Source organism: Lissotriton vulgaris, chromosome 11 (genome assembly GCF_964263255.1).
Source record: "Lissotriton vulgaris chromosome 11, aLisVul1.2, whole genome shotgun sequence".
Taxonomy (NCBI): Eukaryota; Metazoa; Chordata; class Amphibia; order Caudata; family Salamandridae; genus Lissotriton; species Lissotriton vulgaris.
In genome coordinates, this window is record NC_141699.1 from 629,009,867 (window position 1) to 629,025,926 (window position 16,060).

General features: G+C 40.7%; 1 pseudogene; it reads left to right on the forward strand.

The window, feature by feature from the left end:
- Nucleotides 1-6,343: 6,343 nt before the first annotated feature.
- LOC147683264 (exosome complex component CSL4 pseudogene) lies at nt 6,344-6,856 on the forward strand (annotated as a pseudogene).
- Nucleotides 6,857-16,060: the final 9,204 nt, after the last annotated feature.

Genomic DNA, 16,060 nt, shown 5'->3' on the forward strand with positions numbered 1-16,060 from the left:
CGAGGCAGAGAATCAAGATGAAAGTAGAACCTCCAATAGAGATAGAGAAGGAGCATCTAGCAATACAAAAGACACACTTCCTTTTTTAGCACAGCGCCAATCCTACGGACAACAGAGAGGGAGAGGCAGAGGGAGAGGGAGCTATGCCCCTCAACCTCAACCATATCAACGCCCCTACACCAGGAGTCAGAAAACATGGAACAAGTAAAGCAAGCCCCTATTATTAACCTATCAGAAACTATCCTCACTGACACAGAAACTAAACTTTTAGAAAAAGGTCTGGGCTTCGCCATAGCATGTCCAATAGATAGATTTAATTTGGAAAGAGATTTACAAATTTTTTTCAGAAAAATTAGACTGTTAACGTTTTTTGAGGGAAAAGAGAGAACTCCATCCTCTAATAAATCAGGCCTCAAACCGAAATCAACGTGGACCCCACATATTGGCCAAACGAATAAAGATATAGAGGCCTTTGAAAGGATCGTAGAGAAAAGTGTAATGGATCTTCTAGATCAAAAAAATTGGATTCAATTCAACTTAAGCAAAGAAGAGAAAGAGGCTCTTAAACACCTAGAAAACTGCCCTAAATTAACTATCAAACCTGCCGATAAAGGCGGGAGCATCGTAATTATGAATACTGCCCAATATAACGAAAAAATGACCCTGATGTTAGAGAACAAGGATCATTATCAAAAAGTGAGTAGGGAAGATTGGATCCAACTAAAGGATGTAATTAAACGTACACTAGACCTAGCAAAAGAAGATTCTGTTATCTGTGAGGAGGAGTATAGATTTCTATGGAATAGTAACCCTACCACCCCTGCTCTGTATGGACTACCTAAAGTCCATAAAAATATCCATGACCCTCCAATGAGGCCCATTTTAGCAAGCATTGGCTCATTGACGGAGCCACTCAGTAAATACGCGGATGTCTTCCTACAACCGTACGTGACAAAACAACAGGCGTACATCAAAGATACAGGGGCCATAATCCAAAAAGTAGAAACCTTACCATTCAACCCAGAAACTCAGTATCTAGTGACCCTCGACATCGAGGCACTGTATACAAATATACCTCAAGATAGCACAATAAACATGATTAAAGAACTTCTCTGCCCAATAGATAGGGACCTAAACCCACAGGAAACATTCATTATTGATTGCGTTAGCCTCGTTCTAAAAAATTATATTTTCATTTTTAATAAGGAATATTATAAACAGATAAAGGGGACCAGTATGGGAGCCACCTGCGCTCCTAGCCTGGCCTGTCTTTATGTAGCGCAATTCGAGAATATCCATATTTTTAACCCATCAGCCCCTTTTTATGAAAATATATCGGAGTGGTCCAGATATATTGATGATGTTTTTTTTATTTGGTCAGGACCTCAGGACACTCTTAAAGAATTTATTTTGTGGTTAAACCTGGGAGACCCCAATTTGAAATTCACTGCAAACTATGATGCCCATAAATGTGAATTCCTTGACATCATTATTAAACATGAAGACAAAAAACTCCAAGTGGAACTTTTCACCAAAAAGACGGACAGGAACACCATGCTCCACTATTCTAGTCACCATCCACCTTGCCAGAAAGACAATATACCCTTTGGGCAATTTTTAAGATTAAAACGTAACTGCAGCAATATGAGAGACTTTGAGAAACATGCAGCTGTATTAACCAAAACATTTGTAGAAAGAGGCTACCCTAAGCGCATGATTAAACATGCCCACAAGCGAGCTAAATATTTTAACAGGGAGAATCTTTTTTCTAAAAAAGAGAATGCACAAGAAGAAAAACGCCTAATATTTGTTACTAATTACAGCAATATCAGCAACAAAATCAAAAACATAATAAACCGCAACTGGAAGCTGATAAATAAACCAAATAAAGAAAAAGTAGCCAAACCGATGTTTGCGTTTAGACGCAACCCAACCATAAAGAAAAGCTTGGTACACACTTATAGAGAGTTACCGAAAACTACACAACTAAGCATAAATAATGCCCCTCTCCCCACTGGAACCTTTCCCTGTGGAAATTGCTGCAATTGTGAAAATATCATCAAGGGTGACCATATAGAACATAACAAGGTAAAACATAAAGTAAACTCATTTATCAACTGCAGGTCAAAAAACCTCATCTATCTGATTAAATGCCCATGCAATTTAATATATGTAGGAGAAACCAGTCGTGAAATACGATTAAGAATAACTGAACATAAATCAGCGATACGCACTAGAAAACGAGGAGCACCTTTAACTGAACACTGGCAAGAGGCCAGCCACACAATCAATGATCTTGCTTGGTGTGGAGTGGAAAGTATCCAAATGAACCTAAGAGGAGGCGACATAGATCTTAAAAGAAAAAAACGGGAACAATTTTTTATGTCCCGCTTTAATACCGTGAGAACCGGGCTTAACAGCAAAGAAGACTGGGAGCGCATCTTATAATTTAAAAGAAACTTTTTTAATTTATGATAAAATGTATTTGAGCTCCAGTCTTTTATAACGTGACTCTCACTGACACCCCAAATCGTTTGGTAAAACATGCAAATTGGGCAATAGTACCACCTACCTACCTAGAGAAAGTATAACCTAAATGTGAATAAAGTGCTGTTATCCAGTCACTAGAATCCACGTACAATAGGGAGGCTTTTTGTAATGATTCATTATTTGATAATTAAGCGAGTATTCAAAAATAATAATTAATTGATAACAGAATAGTACTTGAGAACAACCAGCCCGGCAGTATGCCCAGAAACTGCTCTACATCAGTCTAATACTATACTGACTGAGATGGGGGAAATAAAACCACATAGCCACAGCAGTCGATAGGCAGAAACTAACAACAGACCACTGCTGTGGTCCCAAAGAACGGGCGCATTTAAATTAGAAACTACCCCCGTAGTTCTTTAAATACTGTCGCATTTGATAGCAGTTGATACGCTGTAACCAATAATAAACTACTGTTGTAGTTCATAAGAAACGTCGCTTTTGGGATAAAAAAGGTCCCATTTGAATAATGAACTACCCTGGTAGTTCTGTAAACATTGTCGCACTTCGTGACACGTTTTAGAAAAAAGAGTCACAATCTCGCGAGGTTTTCGGTTTAAGGCGCGAAGTCGAACCTCTTAAATAAACAGAGTTGTATGCCTATGTATCTGCAACCCGATGAAACCGGAGTGAAAAGGGAGCAGGGAGGCCGAATCTCGGACGGAAGGTAAGCGTGAACCCCCGTTGAGGAAAATGAGATATCGTAGTTACTATCCCGCTGCATGAATGGAGGGGAAGTGACCGCCCTGAGAGATGGCCCGACATAGTACCAATAGCTCTGGTTTTCACGTGAAAGGGGGATTCAATGTACCTATCTCGTGTAAGTTAAAGTGATGAATGTCTACAAACCCATATGGTTGGTAAATACTGGGGCATGCCGAACTAGGGACGAATTTCCGTTCCACACTAACTCCAAATTTAAATGACTCACAATGTATTTCGTAAGCATGCGACCACTTGCGCATGAATACCGTCATTTTAAATAATCCCGATTTATTTTAAAACCGGCATGTTTTAATTTTATAACTATAGAGTTTGGTTAATGGCATGAATACTGACACTCGACTATGTAGACCGCCAGTCAATCACAGACATAAGCGGAGCGGGGAATTGATAAACGCTTCATTTCTGTACATTTCTCCAGGGTGGTGAATGCAAAAAATACCTCCTAAACCCTGATAAGGAATCAAACCCTCCAAAACGAAAATAGCCTGACGACATCCAGTCACGTGCTGCATTTCACGTTTGGTCCCTTATTTGAAAGGGGTGAGTTCATAAATTGATGGAATAATTTTTGTGGAATTTTAAAAAACTTTTGTTTCAACATATCGCCAGGGACCTAATTTATATACCCTGTTTCTTCAATTCTTCAAAGGAACTTTGATAAAACGACAGTCCCATATACCGGTGGCTCCTTTTTCCTCCATAGAACGAAAACTCCTTGAAACTATCAAGGTAATTCTTTATAACATGAGATATGCACTTATAATGCCATCAAACTAAAATGTGCATTTGATTTTCTAATGGAAGGTCTCATATGATTTCAGACTTAAGGAGATCCCTTCAGAAATGCCATAATTCACTTGATTTTCATGTGATGTCCTGCGATGAACCTAGGACTGCTTCCCTCAAATTGAATTAGAGGAAGACACAACTCTAAGATCACACGAGTCCGTTTTTTAGTAAGTCCATAGAAAACTCCACGCTGAATATGTATTATTACTCCCACTCCAGCATTGCCATTAGATATCTAATGTATCATGTAGCATTTACCATGATAATTTCCCACGTAGCTCATGAGATCTAGTAGCCACGGTTTTTTGTGCCACATTGTCATTTGATTGCTGTTTTAAATATGTCCCAAGAACAAATACCTCTCATTAGAATGAAATATAATTGTGAGAAAAATGTCCCTTTGCTATAACAAAATAAGATGTTTGTGAAAAACTGGACAAGCTGCAAAACATGAGCAAAGGGTTCTGTTATGGATCGAGTTTGTGATAACAAAGAAAATGTTGTGTTAATTCGTTGTTTCTTTATTGCATAGAACCCTGTCCTGATGAAGGTGTCAACTTAGGAACCGAAACGCTGCGTCGACAACTTGGTTTTAAATCTATTACTGTTTTTAAATTTTGTAATGTGGATACTATAGAGATGTACATCATTTCTGCATGATGCTGACACTCTTTTTTAACTTTCTACTGTGGCACAGTTATTTGATGTTTGATATTGTACAAAAATTTTTTTAATAAATCACTGAGATATTTTATTTGAATTGTTTTTTTGAATTTGTTACAACTGTTATGAGTGGCTTTAATTGTCAAGATCTCTATACAAGCAAGGACTATCCCCTTCGTTTAAGTAAGCAAGAGGGACTACCCTGTTTTCCTGTTTTCCTTTATCTCCTCGTCCCTGGATTGGACTTTAGAGGAGACCTCCCTTTCTGTTTTTTATTATTTTTCTTGCTGATTAATGGCCACTATCTTCCAGAATGCTCTGCTTCGAAACTGTCGATGGGGTGTTGATCCCCAACTCTTCTTTTTTATTTTTTTTTATTTCAAGCCATGATAAGACAAGTACACATCATAATTCATAAACACAGTCTTCGTAAAAACTGGTAAAAGAAGATACAAAGACTAAAATTACTCTGATGCTTAAAAGTAGGCAAAAAAGGATGTTACATATATATAAATAAATACACCATACATAGCTATTAACAATAGGGTACTCAGTCCTTCATATGTAAAACCATAGGGCTCCATATCTGCATACCCAACTTTCTCCTACCAGAGCCTTTGAGAGCATTTAAACTGTGTTCAATATTAAAAATGGTATAAAATCTGGCTCTCCATTTCTCAAAGGTAGGGGCATCCTTCTGAAGCCACATAAAAGCAATACAGAGCAAAGCTAACCCAGTCGCCAGGAAGATTATGCAGCGATGCTTGTATGTTGGGTGCCCCACCCGCACATTCACCTCCATTCCTAAAAACATGGCAGAGGCTGAGATATTTATGAGTGCCCCAGGTATTTCCCCGAGGAATTTCTCGATATGCTCCACATAATTGGACAAGCACCCACATGTATAAAATATGTTTACAATATCTGCCGCATCTACCCCAAACCAAAAACACTTCCCATCCCCTCCCATTTCAGCATTTTGGCGGGGGTATGGTGCAGATTAAACACCATCATACAGCGCTGTGACCAGTGTTCCCAGGAAGCTGCGGGCAAGTGCACGCGTGCACATCTTTCATTCCGAGCGCGCAGTCTCCAGTTTGAAGCGGGCACACAGCAGATCCCTCGAAGCGTTCGCGTCACCAGGACTGGCAGGAGGAAAGTTTGTGTTTTTTACTGGCAGCTTGTGCATGCATTCAGCAGTAAGAAGCTCGTGCATTTGCTGCATTTCATTTCTTAATGGGGCACGGCCCGGGGCTGAATGTGCGCCATTGTGAATATATTTCTGTTAATTGCAGCGCATGATAGTGCTGCGATTCATAGGAGTACTTTCACAAAAGCCCACAAACAGCCTACAGCTGCGCTACATTAAGAAATTAAATGTAGCAAGTCCAAAACCACGGCGTGTGCTTTACACATCGTGCTTTTGGACTTGATGCAGGTTCTTTTGTTAGTGGAGCGCTGCTGCGGGCTGATTTTGAGCTTTTGTGAAAATAGTCCTCTTAATTGCAGCGCATGACAAATGGTTGTGTGACAGAGTCAATCACGTTGGTTCACGCTCGTTAGACAATGCGCCACTGTGCTAGAGTGTTTGGGACCAGCAGAGCGGTTTGGGGTCATGGCTCCTGCATGGCACTGTATACTTGGGGAACCGTTGTGCATTCTTTAAGACTTTTACCTGGCGTGGGACATACAGCAGGCATGGGTATATTTATGCCTCCCTCTCAGGGTATGTGATGAAGAAAAGTGATAATGGAATGTTGCCTACGGTTTCTGTTTTGAGAGATGCGCAGTCCCAGCTCTTACCTGATGTGGGTGCAACTGTAACTTGTAAGATGCACAGCATTCATTCCCGCTTTGCCAAAGTTCATATCCTCTACATTGCATCCACTTCATTGAAGAATACATTCAGATCAACAATACGAAAGAAAGAAATTCGAGACACTGAAAAAAAACAAGGTTAAATTGTACAAGAGTTTCCGACCTGGTGACATCGTCCTGGCAAAAGTTATTTCTCTTAGCAGGAGTGCAGTTGGTGCCCCTCAGCTGGTGTGGGATGCAGTGCCCGCAGAGGCACATGAAGGAGTTCAGGAAAGTGGCCTGGGCGCAGCTAGAGTTTCTACAGAGGTAGTCAACTTGAATTTCTCAGAAGTGTTGTTTCCAGCGACTCTTGGAGCTGTGCTGCACACTCCGCACTGTTGGCAGCTCTCCTGGCGTAAATAAAATCTGTTGTTCTATGACATGTACAGTCTTGCTGCTCAATGTGGTGTCCATGGCAAAAGGTACATTGGTTGAAGGAAGAGATTGCATATCAGCTTTCATGTCCAACAAAAACATGTTTCTCAAAATTCTTTGCTCCTCAGTGCCTGTAGTGGTTATGCTATTCGGAAAATTGATTGTTAGGGTCTGATTCGGCACAAAATGAGCAATGCTGTTTATTTTTGCAGGCTTTCTTAATGCAATAAAGTGTAATGTTTAATAAATTTGACACATGAATTCAATTATTTCTGTACACATTTAGTCAATAAGCATTGCAACTGACGTCCTCAGACTGATGGACAAAAACTCCTTATTAACGGACGCAGCCAAAACCAAATTGCTTTTTGCACAACCGTTACCACTGGATCTTTCACCTCCACATAATTTGATTTACAAGTCATTATAGTTCGTGTGTTATTATCTCCTTGACCACTACCTTGATTTTTCTATGAATCTTGCAATTCCCAACCAAAAAAAGAGTGATTGTGAGACGGACAATTTTACCTGGTCATGATGATAATATTAGTGCAAATCAGCATAATGTTGCATTGCTGATTCTGCTTCAGTATTGTAAATACAAAACAGAGACAGCTATATTGCACAGATAGTTTAGAGACACAGAAAGACAGATTGATAGATAGCTAGATAGATACTACAGACAGGGCACTGGGCTTGAGTTATTGTGCAACTGTGGGGGTTTCTACTTAATTATGGATTTGCTACACCTGCCAGTTAATCCATTACCACTGAATAATTGTCAGTGAAAAAAAAATGCTTGTGGATCAAACTATACCACAAATGCTGCCAGCAAGAGGCAGGTTTTTACTGTAAAGTGGCAGGTCGACTTTCAGTTATTGATGGATGCATTTAGGTGTTACATTGATACCAGTGAGGTGAAATATTTGCCCAGGCACGTTTACCAGGTGTAAAAACTATAAAATAATGAAAGAATGCTGCCAGAAGGAGTAGTTAATTGCGCTGCATAATTTGCTATTTTGTCGCATAATTTCGCCCTCCCTGCTACATTAATCCAGTGGCCCTGATTATAGTTTTGATAGCATTTTTTCCCTCTTCGCTTGTCACACATGGGGGGATATGTACAAGCCCCTATCGCTTTGCTTCTTGCACTCAAAAATATGGATCCTGGATTCCCCATACTTATACTGTGTGATTCGTATTACTGTGTACAATCCTTTAATGATAATTTACATTATTGGCATCAGAATGGATTTGACTATTCTAAAGGGTTAGTAGAAAATCTAGAGTTAGTAGGAACTCGCACAGCGTCGGTAAACCAGATTTGTTTTGTTGTGATGGATACTAACTCTAGATTTTCTACTTACTCTGTCCACGGACCTCAGCACGCGCTTTAGAATGAATTTCGACACAGTCTCAGGGATGACTGATCAAAAAGCTTCTACCTTTGCCTACACAACTGATGATGCTGATAAAATCTATAATTTAATTCAGGAAGAAATTTCCGCTGCTGGCAACACCCGCAGCGCTGAAAGCAATCTCAAACAACTGCTCTACCTCTTGAAAAAGGAGTCAAACCAGAAATTACATGCAAGCACCCTGATACGGTACCATCGTGTACAACGGATACCTCGGGCCTTCGTGTCCCACTTAAACCTCTCTTATGCAAAAACAATGTGAAATTTGTGGAACGCTGGTATGCGATACTAAACAAGTGTTCTCTCGACCTGATCCTGCTGATCGTCGAAGAACTCGCCAAATCTTTGGATGAACTGTCACTGGAAATCACCAATATAAAAAAGGAACTGACCGATTCCGTATCAGCAGATGACCTGAACAAAATGTTGGATGACATTAAAGTTCAATTAGAGAAACACACTCGAGAGACCCAGGAGAGAAAACTGCGGAAGTTTAAGAGGGATACTATAGACTACAAGCTCGGCGAGGTATACACCTGGGCAGAGGTGTATGCCCGCCGTCGCTCCAACAAACCCTATAATCCCGCTTCAGCCACTGAAACATCATCTTCAGACGACGACAGTAGATCCAGACCAACTCGTACAACACCAGATGTTGAGTCACAAACACCGAGTACCTCCACAGACTCCTCGGTTCATTTTTTAGAGTTGGGCCCCGATCAACAGAAAGACCCCGGGGGGGAAAAACCCGCAGAGGAAACAGGAAAGACACCTCCACAAACCAAAAAGAAAACCAAGGGCAGACGTTGAACACCCAAGACAATTTGGTTATCAACATATCTTCTACTGTTCTTACCAAGGATGAAATCAACACGCTACAAAAGGGTCAATCCTTTGTTCCAACCACTACCATCAACTCTCTGGAACTGGAAGTCAGTGCTTTTAAACTGATTCGCAACATCCGTTTGAAACACTTTTTTTCTAACACAAACCCTGTTTTCACACAGGAAGAATACATGCTCAGAGGATTGAGACCCCATAGCACATTTATGCCACCACAAAGTCACAAGATCATAGACGCTTTCGAAAATTTGATCAAGCAAGAAATCTTGAACCTGCCTTTCTAATCGAACATAAAATGTGGGAACCTAACCCGGAAGGAGAGAAACATCCTCCAGAAATTGGCTGATGACCCGACCATCACCTGTCAGAATGCTGACAAAGGTGGTGCCCTAGTCATCATGGACACCACCTTTTATGATCAACAAGTAGACATACACATCAATGACAGGAATACCTACGATTTCCTACCAGGAGACCCTACCAAGGAGTACTCACAGGATCTAACACTCATCATCAAGACAGCATTCGATCAAGGTACCATCAATGACAAGACCCGCAGATTTTTAACACCATCTAACCCTAGACCTCCGGCTCTTTACATGTTGCCCAAGATGCACAAGCATCCTACTCATCCCCCCTTTCGGCCCATCGTGTCGACAAGAGGGAGCCTTCACGAAAATATTGGCAAATTTTTGGATAAATATTTGCAACCATTTGTTTTAGCTACCAGATCACACGTCAAAGATACAACTGACTTTTTGCTCAAAATTGAACCTATCATGAACAAGCTCAGAAATACCCAACTCATCATGTGCACTGTGGACGTATGTTCTCTGTATACCTCCATTCCACACGATGGAGGCATTGAATCTATTGAATACGCCTTATCCTCATCCGATCTAGATGCGGATCTCAAACTATTTCTAATGCAATTGACTATATTCACGTTGTACCACAGCTATTTTTCCATCAAAGACAAATGGATTCTCCAACTCAATGGCACTGCCATGGGAAATTCGGCAGCTCCATGCTATGCCAACATCTATATGAAGCAATTTGAGGAATCCAATATCTTGAGTCAGACCAGCTGGCAAGAACATGGCCGTCTGTATCTCCGCTTCATTGATGACATTTTCCTCCTATGGGAGGGCGACGCAGACACTTTGAATGCCTTTCTGGAAACATGGAATCAATTTAACCAAAGAATCCAGTTCACATGGAAACACAATGAAAGTCTTATACATTACCTAGATGTGGAAATCCACAGGAGCCAAGGAGATTGGTCCACTACTGTATATCGGAAACCTACAGATAGAAACTCCACTCTTCACTACAGCAGTTTCCACCGTCCTGGCCTCAAGAATAATCTACCCTATGCTCAACTACTTCGGATCAAACGCATAGTTTCAGATGAGAATGAATGCAAGATACAAATGAAACACACACTGGACAGGTTGAAAGCCAGAGGATACCCTACACCCATACTGGACCTTGCTATGGCAAGAACCGACAACAAAAGCAGGCTCGCCTTGTTGCAACCCAGGCCAAAAGAACAATCAGAACGTCTAGTTGTAGTATCCAAATATTCTAAGACGTCCAATCGCTTTCTAGCCATCATCCGAAAACATTGGTCCATCCTCACCCTTGAACCAGATTTCAGGGGTTTGTTTATCCAACCGCCGATTTTTGCATTCACAAGAGGCAGAAACTTAAAAGAAATCCTATCAAAACCTAACCTAGATGACACACAGAGGGTATACAAAGGACTAAAACCTTGCTATAACTGTTCCAATTGTAATAACTGCATCACTGGTAATGTTATTTGTCACCCCATGAAAGGGCATCCCATCAAACTCAAAGTGAACGCTACCTGCAACTCGAATAATGTCATTTATCTTTTGAAGTGTCCGTGCGGTAAATGCTATGTGGGGCACACTGAAAGAAAAATCCGCACACGGATTTTAGAACTTAAAAGCAATATCCGCACCAACAATCTCAAATCCACGGTTGCTTCTCACTTTGCTGAATCCAGACACACAGTTGCCCAACTCAAATTTCAGATTTTGGAACAAGTACCGGTAACGCATAACAACAAGAACACTCTACTCAAACGAGAGAACTTTTGGATCCGTTTCCTTTCCACGATGGCGCCCAACGGGCTGAACGATCGAATTGAATTTTTGTGTTATCTATAATTATTTCATGTCATTATTACCTGCACATTGTTCATTACTGTAAATATCATCCCTTGCTGTACTATGTTCTTTTGTCCCTTCCAACATGGCGACCTATTCCTCATCACTGTGGTCCCTCTTTCCTGTTTATTAACCTCACGTTCTGAGTCCTTCCTTTGTGTCCAGCACAACAGTTATACTCGCGTTAGAACCTCCATTCCCTGTTTCATCACCCTGCAGGCACGCCGCGAGGCACCTTGCTAACCTCTTCATGTAAGTTCGCTGCTGCGCACTTTAGCATGCTCATGTTTCTTCACACTCCTACTTGGGTTAGGCAATGTGATTCACACCGTACTATCACCGTTTTTTGTTACCGTTTGTGATTTACCCCGTTGCTTATAAGCGTGCAACTCTTTGGTTACTTTCCTTTTCACAATCGCGGATATTGTCATACACCTCGGTGGATTTCATGTCACGTTTTACTCGGTTTCAGCTACCGTCACTTTCTGTCTAGTCACTTTTAATCCGGTTAATGCACGCATGTATTCGATCGTTTACATCTAGCTTCCTACAGATTATTGATTCTGGTTATATTTGTTTCTTTTTGTAGAGCATTTCCATTGAGAAAGGGCTTTTGCCCGAAATGCATCGGGAATTTTTTGTTGAGGAACACAATGATTGAACTATTGATTGCGTAGTGACACGCTTTTGGTTTACAACATCACTATGAATAAGAATATGAATGAATATTCACCACGTGAAGAATAAAAATCTGGAAACCACACATTCAGATTCTTGATGAATATGTTTATTGAATAAAACTACGGTCCGCATGCTGTGCATCGGTCCGTTCCCCTCCCAGTAGGGGGACCTTCGAATTTCCTAGCTATTCTAAAGGGTTGCCACAGGCTCACATACAAAAAATCATCATCATGTGGGAATACACGTTGAAGGGAATCATTTGGCTGATGAAGCGGCCAAATCTGCAGTTTCGACTGCCACTATTGCTGCAATTACTCAGTCTAAAACAAGAATAGACTCTGATATTTTAGCTTGCATTAATGCTAATAAAGACAGCACACCCTTACCTTCAGGATTTCCATCTAAATATACCTACCACTTCAGTGAACAAAACATTCCTTTTGTAACTATTCTAGGAGTTGGTGATCTATTGAGTCCCAACCTAGACTGCAAATTTGCCTTAGTGATAGATGCAGGGGGGAGGTGTTGCTTGTGCACATGCAGATGTGGCAGCCACAAGTTTGCTACTTCAGCAACGTTATTGGTGGCATGGCTTATATCAACAGGTCCGAAAATATGTCCCTTGTTGTGACATTTCTCAGCAAATTAAAGCTTCCACTGTGGCTCATCCACTGCAGACACACTTGTCAATTTCTAACAAACCTTTCAGTTGCATTTATTTGTGCCACTGTGGTCCACTTACTTTGTATACAACGTTTACATTTATTCTAGTTACAGTTGATTCATGCCCCAGATTCCTCTGGGTTTGGCCACAGCATTTGGCTGACACTTGCACTGTTATTAAAGACATGCAAGACTTTATTGGGACTCATGAATGTAGTACATTACACTCTGATCAGGGCCCGGCTCTTGCCAAAAGCATACCGGGATACTATGGCATCCCTGGGTGTGAAGGTGCATTATTCACTGCTTCTCGGTATTATGTGGGCCAATATGATTTTTTGGTATGATTCTTTCATTTTAGACACTCCTTCGGCACGGATCTGTGTTTTCCTTTCATGGCTGGAATGCACTTATCTGGTCCCACCTTGGTTATATGTTTGCATAACACTTTCCTTAGCTTAGGTTTTTCTATTCCTGCAGAATTGATTTGTTTTGGTCTTGCTGATTAATGGCCACTATCTTCCAGAATGCTCTGCTTCGGAACTGTTGATGGGGTGTTGACCCCCACTCTTCTTTTTTTTATTTTTTTTACTTCAAGCCATGATAAGACAAGTACACATCATAATTCATAAACACAGTCTTGGTAAAAGCCGGTAAAAGAAGATACAAAGACTAAAATTACTCTGATGCTTAAAAGTAGGCAAAAAAGGATGTTACATATATATAAATAAATACACCATACATAGCTAATAACAATAGGTACTTAGTCCTTCATATGTGCAACCATAGGGCCCCATATCTGCATACCCAACTTTCTCCTACCAGAGCCTTTGAGAGCCTATAAACTGTATTCAATATTAAAAATGGTATAAAATCTGGCTCTCCATTGCTCAAAGGTAGGGGCATCCTTCTAAAGCCACATAAAAGCAATACAGAGCATAGCTAACCCCGTCGCCAGGAAGATTATGCAGCGATGCTTGTATGTTGGGTGCCCCACCCGCACATTCACCTCCATCCCTAAAAGCATGGCAGAGGCTGAGATATTTATGACTGCCCCAGTTATTTCCCCAAGAAATTTCTCAATATGCTCCACAAGCACCCACATGTATAAAATATGTTTACAATATCTGCCGCATCTACCCCAAACCGAAAACACTTCCCATCACCTCCCATTTAAGCATTTTGGCAGGGGTATGGTACAGATTAAACACCATCATACAGTGCTGTGTCTGTGACAGTAAATAAGCCAATTATGATATCTTCCCCGCCACATCAAAAGATTGCTCAACAGAGGTGCCCTGGCATCCTAGCCTGTTGTCCCATCTGAGCTTTTGGGCCTCTAAATCATCCTTCTGAGTCTCAAGCAAGATATTGTATAAGGTCCCTATGCTGGAGTTTTTCCTAATAGACTCTACAACAGGATTTGGCCCTAGTATCAGCCACTTTTTACATAAAAAGTATCAAATTTGCAGAAACTTAAAAAAATCAGTCTTAGGCAACTGATATTTATCTGCTAGCATAGCCTATGATGCTAAGCTCCCATTAGTATAAAAATCCGCAACATGCAGGATCCCAGGTTCTATTCCAGAAGATTGCTGGGAATAAACCCAAGGCTGATGTGGGAGTGTAGTAAAAGACCCCCTCAATTTGATAATATTTCCGGATAACCTTCCAAACCTTATAAGCGGCGCTCAACACCTTGAACCGAGGTTTCTTTTAGTAGCTGCATTCCAACTTCACAAACAGCATTTGATAGATAGATGGTAGTTCAGCAAAATTAGAAACCTCTTCTCCCGTTAATAAAATTTGCATGTTCTGAAGAATACAGGTGTAATAATACAACATCAAATCCTGAACTGCCCACCCGCCTTTCTCCAGGGGTAGTGTCATTAAGTGCATGGCTCTTTGGGATTACCCCATGGCCCATAAAAATGTAGCACAGATAAACTAAAGTGTTTAAAGTTGAAGGCGGTGCGTACTAATGGGACTGATCTAAAGTAATATAAAACCAGAGGTAAAATCATCATTTTACGAACATTACAGCGCCCAACCAGCAACAAGTGTAAGCATTCAAAGCAATCTAGTTGTTGTTTAACTGTCGCTAAGATAGACCTCCAATTGACCTCCGCAAGTGCCTTCAGGCATGTCCTTAATTTAATACCCAGATATGATACCTAGTCCATGACCCTAGGATCGTTGCTGCAGTCTTGATTTATGCACATGATCTGTGTTTTAGACACATCAAGTTTATACCCTGAAAACAACCCATATCTCTGAGCTAGCTGTTCTATTTCAGGCATAGCAGTATTAGGGTTAGATGTTACTACCGCTATATCGTCTGCATACGCAAGAACCCAATACTGCTCTTGTCTAAAATAACGGATTCAAACCTCAAACTTTGCTCTATCATAATTAAAGAGGGATTAATATACAATGAGAACAATAAAAGGGGAACACGGACATCACTGTCTTGTATCTCTGGGATGTAAACAGGTTCAGACTCTAAGCCCATTATAGAGACTTTAGCGGTAGGAGTTTGGTACAAAACTTGTATCGCTTTTGCAAACCAGGATGAAAACCAAACTGTTGTAAAACTACCCATAAAAAGTCCCACGCGACCCGGTCAAACACCTTTTCAGCGTCTAAAAGAATCAAACTAAATTTGATACCCTGAGTGTTAGCAGCATCTAGTACAGTTATCACCCTATTAATATGGTTAACAGTGCTCCTCCCAGGTGTAAACTTATGTTGCCAAATTGACACCAAGGGAGAGATAACTTTCGCCAACCAGGTTGCGAGTATGGGTCAATTGGAACCCGGGAGATCGTGTTGCTTATCTTTTTTTCTTAAAAACAATTATGCTTGCTTAGCCCAATGATAGTGGAGCGGCCCCTAGCTGTGATTGCTGAAATGTTATCAACATATTATATTTTATCTCGTGAAAAAAGTTTCATATACTTCGAGTGGAAGTCTATCGGGTCCCACCGCTTTATCCTGCAGATACCATATATGTTTAGGTTTTCGATGGGGGATGTGATAGTACCTGGGTTACATTCAGATGATTGGGATGTTGAAACTGTGAACTCCATGCTGTTGGAGCTGGAGTAGTATATATATATATGAATCAGCCGATTTGCACCTTGATTCTGCTAACTATAGTGAGGTGTTCGGTGACCACTATTATGAACATCATTATTTACATCAAACTAATGTTCAATGGGCATTTTTTAATTACACACAATGGGAACATAGTCCAACTCTCCCACAAGGTACTTCCAAGACATATTTTTCAGGATACGA